Source organism: Chaetodon auriga, chromosome 11 (assembly GCF_051107435.1).
Source record: "Chaetodon auriga isolate fChaAug3 chromosome 11, fChaAug3.hap1, whole genome shotgun sequence".
Lineage (NCBI taxonomy): Eukaryota > Metazoa > Chordata > Actinopteri > Chaetodontiformes > Chaetodontidae > Chaetodon > Chaetodon auriga.
This window is the reverse complement of record NC_135084.1, coordinates 15,106,989-15,118,939: the sequence shown is the minus strand read 5'-3', so window position 1 is coordinate 15,118,939 and position 11,951 is coordinate 15,106,989. Positions and strand designations below refer to the sequence as shown.

General features: G+C 42.3%; 1 protein-coding gene across 1 annotated transcript in view; it reads left to right on the top strand.

Moving 5' to 3' along the window:
• The first annotated feature begins 7,221 nt into the window (after window positions 1-7,221).
• The window catches only part of lzts2a (leucine zipper, putative tumor suppressor 2a), a 41,067-nt gene continuing 36,337 nt past the window's right edge, over window positions 7,222-11,951 (top strand). Inside the window, exon 1 of the mRNA XM_076743027.1 lies at window positions 7,222-7,536. The gene's annotated coding sequence lies outside the window, so the exon portion shown is untranslated. The remainder of the gene's footprint in view (window positions 7,537-11,951) is intronic.

Here is an 11,951-nt window from a genome sequence, read left to right as displayed (position 1 = left end):
TTGAGTGTCTGGAGACAGTCACGCTGTTTGCATCACCTCAGCCAATCCAAACATTTCCACAGCTGCTGTTTTAAACTACGACCCCTCATTCTGTTTTCCACACAGCTACACGTCTGTCTGCATGTGGGCTTGATATTATTTTCCTATTTGTGGTATGAATGATTCGGGAAACACAACCTTTTTAGGGCACCGTTGCATCTTGATTTTGATTTTTATGTCGGTGTGAAAAGGTGTGGAGATGATTTAAGAGTTGTGCTGTCCTGCAGCTGCGGCCTTGACCTCTTTTGATATTAGAAACATGCTGGTAGCTCAAGCAGTAAGTCACCCACCGCCAATACTGTGAACATACACATGCACACATCCTGTGACTGCATTTGCAATCACGTAAAAGCAATGCACCATGCAAACAGTGAAAAAATAATGTATATACAGTATAAAAAAATCCTATTATGGACTTATGATAGGAATCAGATGAAATAAGGAGTTTTGAAAGTCTAAAGCCAAATGCATTTGGGCCTGATTCAGACATTTTAAAGGTCAGTAAACTCTGAATCTACCAAGGTCACTGAGGCACAAAATGTTATTATTCATGCAGTGCTGATGGCAATGTACAGAAAGTTATTACAAGGGTTGCAGAATGTAAAATCACAACTGCTTGGCTGAATGTTACATAATTTTAGCTTTTTTTCCTCCATGTTCTCATTCATCATTTCTCAAACGTGCAGTAATCTCATCATTAACCTGCAGGGAAAAACTGAACTGAACTGCTTTCCTGCAGCACAGATTTACACAACATGACAGCGTGCTGCCTGCAGCCTTAGCCTGACTAAAATAACCATCTGCACTGAGTTCTTTGGGACACGTGCAGTATAATTCACTGCCACTTACTACTAGCTACAAACACAGACGCACATAGATATGCACACTCTAATCTGGGTCACTACACTTACTACTTGTGATGTGAGAGCACAAAAATGTTTCATTTGACAAAGAAATACAAACTTGTGTTTATGTGTATGAGCTGGTTTCGTCAGCTAACGTTTTGCATGTGAGAGCATTTGACTGTGTCTGCATGAGTGTGGTTATATGTATTGTTGTGTAGCTGAACAGGGTGTAAGATTAATTCAACCCACCCCCTTATGTCTCATAAAGAAATTAAACCTCAAACCTAAGAGCCCTTATCCTGCGCTCACATTCTGCATGTCCAAATATGTCTGTGGCAGCTTCCTTTCTGGTTACTATGACATTTACTCACTGTTTTTTCCCCCATATCAATAATGTAGGATTATAATTGCTCCCCTTTGAAGTGTCTGTTTAAATAATCCAGGGAGGATTGCTCTTGGCATCCCATTTTCGGCTCAGCGAGAAAACTGAGCCGATGAAAAAAAAAAAAAAAAACCCGAATCTGGAGGGTGAAGCTGAGAAGCTGTGTTAGCTACTGGAGGTAGTTAGCTTTAATCTGGTCGGCCTGGAAATCTGCTCTGCTGTGTTCACATCACAAGGAGGTGCAGAATAGGGGTGGTTTTTGATGTAGCATTACTTAAAAGGAAAGCAATAGTTCATCTGTGCACCCCTGACTCAAAATGTTTTTAAGATGCACTACATCGTGGATGCAAAGTGTAAAAAAAAAACCTGTTGATTTTGACAACGCTGACAAAAAAAACCTCATGTGGGATGCTTTTAGACTGCCATGTTTTTGCCCTCCATCAGACTACTTTGTACTGCAGCTACTCTTGAAATGCCAGCATTAGGTCACATCATTTGTGTTCAGCCAACCAGAAAAATGCACCACCAAACTGCAAAACAAACCTCAAGATGCAAGGTGCATCACCAGTGGCAGTTATTAAAAATGTATGTATGAGATTGGACTTCTTTGACAAGGAAAGATGACCCCTTATTTGTCTACTTCATTTATGCCAAAGGGGTGTTCAGGGATACAATGTAATCTATAAGATATGAAAGTTAAATGTGGGTAAATTCATGATTAGAAAAAAAACCAGATGGAAGTTGGAGCTGAAATACAACTACAAGGTTGTTTTTATTTTCAAAAACCATAACTTCAGATCCTTTGGAGCTTTGTCTCAGTACCGACGGGGGATTTGTTTAAGGGGACACAGACTGAAAGGACGGGAGAACAAAACATACATTCATACAATTACAGTACACAAAACAGATTATATAACCCTTTTCTGAAAAGCACTGCAATTTGTTATTGGACATTGATGTTCAGAGCAGTTTAATGAGCTCATATTCTCATTCCTAAAGCATGTTATGGTTGCATTTATATATTCCATGGGTATTAATCATATATTTCCTGAATGCAGGGGTGTTGGTGAGGTCAGGGTTCAGCTACAGTGCCAGAGTAGAAGGGCACGGATGAGCATATGGGACAGTAATTAAAATGTATGAAAGTGCATCAGGACGGGGAATAAAAGGAAGATCAAAGTGGTGGCTGGCTACTGAATAAATGATATGTGTGGTTATTTTTGTTGCACAGACGTACTCCTAATGAGCATGTGTAGAATAGAAGTATTAAATAATCATCTTCAGTGTGTGCTTTGAGTGAGTTTGTGCTGCTACGGCCCAGACTGTATCAGCAGCTGCAGCAGCTAAGCATTTTCACTAAATTACTCAGAAACTATTCATATTGTTCATATTGTTTAACAAGACCAACCTTAACGGCAAAGAGACGAGAGGCTCTGAACAGACGACCATACCAAAACAGAGATGAAGCTGTTTTCTGCCTCAGTTCTTCTGCTTCCCAGCCACACTGATTCTACTCATAGACAAAGAATTCAATATTGGATGAGCTCACAGACTCAGACCAGAGCTGGAATCTGAGGTCTTTCATGCTACACTGCACTCTCCTGATTTCACAATTATGGGAATATGTAAATAACCTTCCACGGAGTGCTGGCCGTGCAGCTCTGGGGTTGGTTAGCTCTAATTGGGAACATGACAGCGACGTCAGAGCACTGGGTGAATTTTCAAATGGCTGAAACAAAGATAATGGCATTATTCAAAATCCCACGGGGTTGCATTGTTTGGCAGTTTCATCCTGGATGCACTTTGAGCTTCATTGTTTATTGAACAGCTAAAATTCATCCATTTGGCAAACGAGGCACAAACAGTTCATGAGTCATTAACCATAAAGGTTTGACAAGTAAAGGGAGCGTTATGTAGAAACAGAAGAAAATTGAACATGCAATGATGCGCTAGAGGAACTGCTGGGAGCACTGTGATATATCTGAATCATGTTGAGACTGAGGGTCAGGCTCTGGTCAGGTATCTGGTGGTGGGTGAAGACCCTGGGGGGACGCAGCATGTGTAAGTCATATGATCCAGGCTTTCGGCCTTCACACAGACAGACCAAAGCGGATTGGAAACAATGGCTCGCAGTGTATTATTCCTGCTGAGGCATGAGTGTGAGGAATTTTCCTTTAATCTGTTTCATCTTGTTTTATGGAGCTGTTACAGCAAACATTGTTGTGTGTAAGATGTGAGAGTCGAGTTGTTTCTCTGAGTCCCCCCTCTTGGGGCCCCGTGCCTGTTCTCACGGTATCGGAGCTGCTGCAGAGGCATATGTGTACTTGGCTAATACAGCATGCATTTTCAGTGGAATTCATATATAGACTGTAGCAGTCCAGCAAGGAGAAGCAAACACAGTGGAAATCCTGAAACAAATGTTTGACTCCACCAGAAGTCTGTTGTTACATCATGTTGGTACAGACCTGAACATGCAGGAACATTTAAAAGTTCAATGTTCAACATGTAAACGGTCTTAACAAGACGAAAGATGCTAGCAGCCATGCAAGCTTGTGTGTGTTATACTTTGAACTAAGTGCTAACATCAGCATGCTAACACACTCACAGTCGCAATAGTAACATGCATGATGTATAGCAGGTCTAATGCTCATCATCTTCATCATCTTAGTTTACTGTTTATTTAGCATGTTAGCGTTTTTAGTAGTAAACACAAAGTACAGCTGATCTGATGGATTAAGAGGATTTATATTTATAGAGGAAAAGTTAGAGTTAAGTTACTGCAGCTCATCCACTGGGGAACATCTGTACCAAAGATCATGGCAATCCATTTGATGGTTACTGAGATATTTCACTCAAAATCACAAATGCGGACCTGCCGGTGGCTCTAGAGGAAAAGTCAGGACATCACTGAAGCTGCTAGGATTCATCCTCAAGGGATGCCACGAATTTCATAGCAATCCACGCAACAGTTGTCAAGACATTTCACTAAAAAAAGCAAAAAATGTCAATGTCATTGGTGATTTTCCACTGCTCTGCAGGAGCAGCAGCATCCTCTCAGCGATTATGAAATAAACAGTTTTGTGTAAACCTCACAGGCTGCTGAGGGCAAGGACTTTATACAGAGATCTACACACACACACACACACACACACACACACACACACACACACACACACACACACACACACACACAGCTGCGACAGTGCACACACACATACTTTGCATATTGTGTAAGTAGACAATAAAGTGGGTTTTTGTGGTGCTGGAAAAAATAAGCAATGCTTTGCCCACAGACATGAAGCCCAGAAAATATTCACCTTTAATCTTCTGCAGTTCCACCCACCCCAGCCTAATGAAGTAGGCTCCAATGGGAACCCACTGGGGATAAGAAGAAGGCTGCAGCACATTTGCACGTTTCATTTCAGCTGGAAATCATATTAGCATTGCGGGCTGCCGAAGCCTGAAGTTTAAATGAACCATGGAGACGATTTAAAGGAGAAAGGGGTTGAAAAGAAGGGCTGTGGCGGTGAATTGGGAAGGGAGGGAAGAGATGGAGCTCACATTCATGTGGATGAAACAACAGGAGATGAAGATTACTGGATGGAGTGGAGCTAAGAAAAGGAGCAGAGGTAGTTGACAATCAGGAGGGAGAGATGAGCAGGAGGAGGAGAGGTGGGGGTTATGTACTTGGCATTGGTGCAGGAAATAAATTGGTATGTTGTACACAGAGGAGGAGAGGTCAGGTGGAGTTCAGCAGTGACAGGGCTCCTGGATATCCCTCTCCTCGGGCAGGAGGGCCGGACGAACATCAAAGACAGAAGGTGGTGCTGTGGAGGCTGCGGTGTCAGATGACAGTTTAAAGCTGCACAAGTCTAATAATAGAAATATTTCTACCTTCATGTTTGAGCTGTTTACTATTGTATATAACAGTCTACGTGACTGGTGTTGTGTATGTGATAAATGTGTAATTCTGCACTGCCCAAGAATCCAATTTAACAAGTTCTTTCAAGTCAAAAGAGCAAAAGAAATCATCGTTTTCTTGCATACTTGTCAACTGTAGAGAGAAAACAGGAAATGAGGAAAAGCAAGAGTACAGTATGCAACAAAGTTCCCCAGGATGACAAACCAGGGACATTGAAATTCATGGTCAGTGCCGCCAGAGCACCCCACTTAGTCTTTTTGTTTGTAAGAGTGATATGAATTGATCTTTCAAGATATTCTTCATGTTTTTAGGGGGGGAAAAAAACAAGTTAAACTGCATAATTTATCTCTGCTTTCTTTTTACCTTTGAAAACTTTCGACAGCATGTCCAAACTAAAGAAAAATAATCGATTAACTGAACACGTGTATATGTATAGATCTATCCCGACGGGCCACACCGGTAGAATATGAGGACACTCAGGTAACTCTATATGGATTAACGCCACTGCAGCAGCTGCTCTTTCTGACTGGCAGGGATTTTTGCACCTTAAGACTTTGTGGAAATCAATCCATACATTCCTCAAATTAGGTAACTCAGGCATTCATTGTGCTCCTCTTTCATGGATGAATCAGGCAGGTGGCGGTCTATTGTGCTTGGAAAAGAAGGCCACATATTGTGTTTCCAGGGCGGCTGAGTGGACAGGAGGCGGTGGGCGGGAATCTCTCGACCTAGGAGTTCAAAGCAGGATAGAGCCGATGAGGAACTCACCTGCAACCGGCTGGCTCTCCTGTTTTGGACATTACACAGTTGGAAAAGCATATTAGCCTCATCAAAGAAATATTCTGGATGATTTATTTTTATGTCGGCAGTGTCCCTTTGTTCTTATGGTGCAATGCATCCTTTAAATTCCCCTTTAAAGTATTCAGATGACCAGATTTGCATATGTTTGGACTGTGTGACGACAACAAAAGTACCCCAGGTAAATGCAGGTGCAACATGCAAACTCCACACAGGAGGAAAGACAGCCCTATTGTCCCTTAAATGCAAATTTAAATGTCTGTTTCATAATATGCATTATGTGCTCCAACAACAGCAAGACAGTGGTTCCATCTCAGGCCCCAAAGGGAACCCAAGACAAATCTGATGGAGTCACAAGATGATTTACAGCATAAGAAAGAAAAATATAGATTTCTGTCACACTGATTAGATCATTACATTTTGCATTTGTAAATATTTGCGTCAAGAGGTCACAAATACATATTAATTTGTTTTAATGAGTCACAAGACAAAAAGGTTGGGAGCTGCTGGTCTTAAGGCATGACTGTAAAAACCTTAAAAGCAAAAGTAACTTATTGTTGTGAATTTATTTCAGATTATTATTCTGAAAAATACCACACATCATTACAACTGAAACGAAACAAGCAACCAGCATTTGAGGAATGGAAGCAGCTTTGATCCATTTTCCTCAAAACAACGTGACACAGCTGCCAACTATACATAGAAATGAATGAAATAATACAAAACAGGACCTGAAAAAACTATTTAAAAGGATTTTAAAACTTCTTTTAAGTCAAGAAATGGACAGTGCAACCCTTTGCCTGAATGGGGGCTCCTGATGGGTGGGACCCAAACATGACACATGGCATACCTCAGCTTATACCTCAGCCTTATTCATCTTCTGATTGCAGCTGATCTGTAGAATAAAGTCCTCTTTTTACCTCAAGTTCACCTTCGTTGAATATTTAATTGCCAGTGTATCAAATGGTACAGCAGACAGCAGCTGTACAGTTAAAATAAAGAAACATGTCAGATTAAAAACACTTTCAAAATTCAAAATTCAAAACACTGAAAAGGCACAAACTACACTGACAGAAGGTGTAAAACCAGCATCCAGAGTGAAAGACTTCAATGGAAATTGTACTTCAAAAACACAAAGTACTACAAGGAGATGTGTTCATCGGTGGTCGCATCCCCCCCTTGCGGACCCCCTGGCCCTTCCTTCCCTGGTCCTAAACCTCACTCCGTGGATCAGTAGTCGAGCCCCTGCCGGAGCAGAGAGTCAGCCCGCCCCGCAGAGCAGCCGACCGTGTTCCGCCGGTGATAATACCAAACACACTCAGCCTGAGCAGCAGCGGCGGAGCAGCAGCGGACCCACCGAGCTGCGGTGGACTTGGACGGGTTGGGGAGACGGAGCAGACCGTAACTACAGAGAGGAAAGAAGAGGAGAGGAAGAGGTTTTTCTTTTTGAGCTGGCTCCTGTTTATTAAAGAAAAGTTGCAGCGGGGATACGTTCACTGTTGCGGGAAATATTGCGGTGCGTGCTGCGCGTGAGGAACATCTTGCTTAAGGTGAGTTCAAAACGCAACGTGCAACAGTGATTTAGTGGGAAAGTCTGTGTTTTTCTGCCGTTTTCTCCATCAGGAGGGCTCAGCAAAGTTACTGGCTGTGTTGTAAAGCTTTCTTATACCGTTTTCACACATCTAGTGAAGGATGAGAGAAACTTACTCACTGATGTTATTGCTAAATTGTGCAAAAATACCCATAAACAAGCGTGGTTTATATACATTTCTGTCGGTGTGGAGGTTGATAATACTAAGTTATAGAATTAATAGTGCTGCGTTTGAGTGTGCATGGACTTAAGTTACATGATTAATTGGTTATTGATAGTTTGACTTGTTTGAGTGATTAAAGTACTTGAGTATAATCTGTAGCTGATCCAGTTAATGCAGTGACTTAGCTTTCCCACCAGTTTCTGCAGTTTTCTGCACTGAATTCAGCTGTTTCTCCTCAAGAACTGGTGCGTGTGGCCATGTATTACTCATAATGTGGGGACAAAAATGTGTTTACACAGTCATGTTGTGGGGACTTGCCTTTCTTATGGGGACAAAATGCAAATCCCCATAGTGTAAATCATTAAATATTAGGGTGGAGACTTGGGTTAGGGTTAGACAAGTAGTAGTCATAGTTAGGGTAAGTCTCCAGGAAATGAATGCAAGCCTATGTAATGTCCCCAAAAGAGACAGAAACACGACTCTATGTATGTGTGTGTGTGTGTGTGTGTGTGTGTGTGTGTGTGTGAGAGAGAGAGGGAGAGAGAGAGAGAGAGAGAGAGAGAGAGAGAGAGAGAAGGGGTAATAGAAACTAGAGAATAAGCATTGCTCTGTTATCTCCATCCAGCTGTTTCAGTGAATGGGCTTCGGCTGCCCCTTGCAACTGGCACACACACACATCTACACACACACACACACACACACACACACACACACACACACAGCTGTTGTTGCACGCCACTTTTCATGTTTTGGCAGTTCTCGCTTGATATCTGTGGCTGAGAAGATGAAGGGAATGTGATGAAAAGCAAAGGTCACACAAAGAGGGAGAGACCTTAGCGCCATTTGTTTTATGCTCTCAAGGCCTACTTTAATATATGGATTAGTTAGCAGTTGAACTGGAAACGCCCAGGGTCTTATTGGACCATAAATAATCCCTGCAGGAGCAGATATATATTAACAGCGAAGGAGCAGCAGCATGCCTGAGATCCTCTCCGTCTCCTTCTCATCTGTGGTGAACACCCTCCCTCCAGCTGATTGATGGGTTGGACGTCATGTTGTCACAGCTATGAGACTTCAGCTGAATGCAAACACAAAGACAAGCACACACGCTTGCCTGCACGCTGCAAACGTGGGTTCTTAAATGTTCTGAACACACGTGCCCCCTTCTCTCCTGCACAGATGTTAACTTAGTGTTCAGGCATCATGCCATCTCATTGGGAGACCCTATATCATCCTGCTCTGTCACCACAGCACAGTGCAGTACAGGCAGGGGGGAGGAGGAGGAGGGAGGAAGGTGGCAGGACACATACAGAGAGAGAAGGGGGAGACAGGGGAGTTGGTGGTGGTGGGAGGTGATAACCAAGCTGTCAGGCGATCAGGATTGGAGCAGCTAAGGAGGCGGACAGAGGGCAGGTAGGGGGAGGAGGGGTGTGATGCTGAGAGATCATTTTTATCACATGGCTCCTTCACAGGACAAGAAGCCCTGGGGGGGGGGGGACCAAAGTCACGGTCAATGTGCTTTTGATAGCGTGTGCTCCTAAAACACCTCCTTTTTCTTGTCTTTTCTTTCTGCTCCCTCACTGCTTTTTTTCAGCCTTTTGCTTCTACTCTTGAACAAACCGACCTCCCGTCATCTCCATTCATGCCTGCATTGAGTTGACAAATATGTGTGAGTGGAAACTAGAACACAGCTAGAGGCACAATCACAGCTGATGCGCATCTGCCAGCACTTGTTCTGAAGATGCTGAAACCTTAAAGACACGCCTGCTGTTCAGAATGCAGCTTTTGCGGCTTAATTTGCTCATTAGATAATCTCAGCCGAAAATAGCGCACAAAAGTGGACACACGGGGGCACATCTGTGCACTCGGGAGCACTCTTACATAACAAATTAAAGGAAAATCCCAGATTGAGCCGTGCACAGTATATCCCATGTTAAACTGATGCATATAGAGAGAAAAATCTGATCCACACCTGTGATGTTCATTAGCTAAATGCCTCTCCAGCCATCTGGGATTGAAATGATGACGGACTGCCATTTCATTTTGCTACAATGACGACGATGATGAGTGGTGGACGTGATTAAAAGCATGCAAGTAGCATGTCGGCGTATTTAGTTCATTGTCATCCATCGTGATGTAACGTAGACCGCAGAAGCCTTACACAACAGAATCTCTGCCTCATACTGCTCCTATTTAACGCCACTGTAGGTACGTTTGAGACAAACCAGGAATTGCCTTTCACTGTCGAGCACAGTACTGAGCTTTCATGTGAAAATCTTGTATGTGAAGGCAACACAGGAGCCTTTAACTCCATGAAGGGAACGATGCACTCAGAAGAGCTCAACAGATATGTTTTCTTAGTTTTATCTTACGTCTCCCCCTGTTAAACCCATTTCGTATCTCAAGTTATTTGTCAGACAAGCAGGTCTGTTTGTTGTTCTGCAGCAGGTCAGCGTCACCTGAGCACTTTTTTGTCTGGAAACAGTCTGCAGTGCGAGTAATGTTGGTTCTGAGATCCTCAGCTGTGATGTGTCTAACAGCGGGTGAGATTTCCATCACAGTTTCTCGCTGTCAGCCCATTAAAACGGGACAAGAGCAGGAGCACAGCAGGGCAGAGACAAGCTGTCAGTCAGACTCACACACACACACACACACACACACACACACACACACACACACACACACACACACTACCCCTGTATGGGACACTGTAATTAGTAGCTGCTTGAGTTTGCAGTGACCTTTCTTTTCCTGCTTTAAAAGGCCCAGTTCTGGACTGAAAGTGTAGCAACAACATCACTAATGGCTTTTCTTGCATAGTCATGCACTTTTTTATTTCCAGAGTCATCAACCAATACAGCAGAGTAATTATTTGTTTTATAGGCAAGTTTCAAATGTGCTGCATTTTGAAGCGTCTTGCACTTTAAGACACAGCAGCAGGTGGATTTGTTCATCTGTCAGGTCAGAGAGGTGCACAATAGGCTGTGAAACTCCTAAAGTTGACAGTAAAATGAGTTCTGAAGTGTTAATTTAAATGAATCTCACATTTGTAGACACATTTCATCTACTTGCATTCCAGAGATTTTTACACTGACCAGAAATAAACAACACAACATGTACCATTCCTCTTGTAGAAAACACTGGGGGTGGAGGGGGAGGTGGTTCATCTCATGCCTGTTATTGCTTAGTTCCATAATGACAAATCATCTCTAGCTTTTAAGCTTTTTATGCTTTCAGAGTTTCACATTGAGAATTTCTTTGTGTAAAATTGGTGTTAACGCTGTTAAAGGAAATGGTGTTTTCTATTACTGTTTCTTGGCTTTAGCCCAGTTGGAGTTCACTAAACTGCCTTATTTGCCAGAAGAGTTAACTGGTCTGACAATGAAATTAAAGATTGGAACTTTTAAAGAGGCCCATCTGCTCGAATCAATAATATCATTTAATTTCCTCATTAAGCTTTTAAGGTTATCTGAGGATTTTTCCAGAGTTAACAAGTTTAATTTGATGTTATGAGCTCTTGGGTTTTTGATGGGTCCCAGTAAAATTAGTGAGTTCTTACAGTAGCAATGTGAAAGAAAAACCAAGAGGCATTGGTGACTGTTTCCTGCACCCACGTGGAGGCATAAACAGTGTGGCACAACAACCCATCCTCTTCTGCAATTCCTTTCTATTGAACTAATCTGTTTGTTATTTGAAATCATTGCAAAAAATGAATCTTAAAAGGGATAAAATGAGGATTTTTCTTTGCATTTCTGAGCCTCTACGTCTAAAGCCAGGTGAGCTGCTTCTTTGTTAATTTCCCAAATCTCTCAAAATGAATGAATGAAGTGTTGATGCTGACGTTTTAAATCCAGGTTATTCAGACTCTTAACATTATGCAGGCTCTGTATGGAAAAACGTTTCATTAGGTGAGTGATTGCAGTGGAGGCCGTCACTTGTGTATTGAGGATAATGACCAGGTCTGTGCAGTGCAATCAAACTCAAATACAGTCATCTCTGCCATGAATACAAAAAAGATAGAGAAGTGGAAGTATGCACTTTTTTCTTGGCAGAGTTATGTTTAAAGTCAGAACTGGTTTTGATGTTTATGAAGCTCTTCTGACATGAACTTGTGCAGGTCACCAGCAATGATTTGAAATTCTTGGTTTTCTGTGAAATATCTCAACAACTATTGGACAGTTTCTCATGGAATTTGATCCCGATTTTAATTT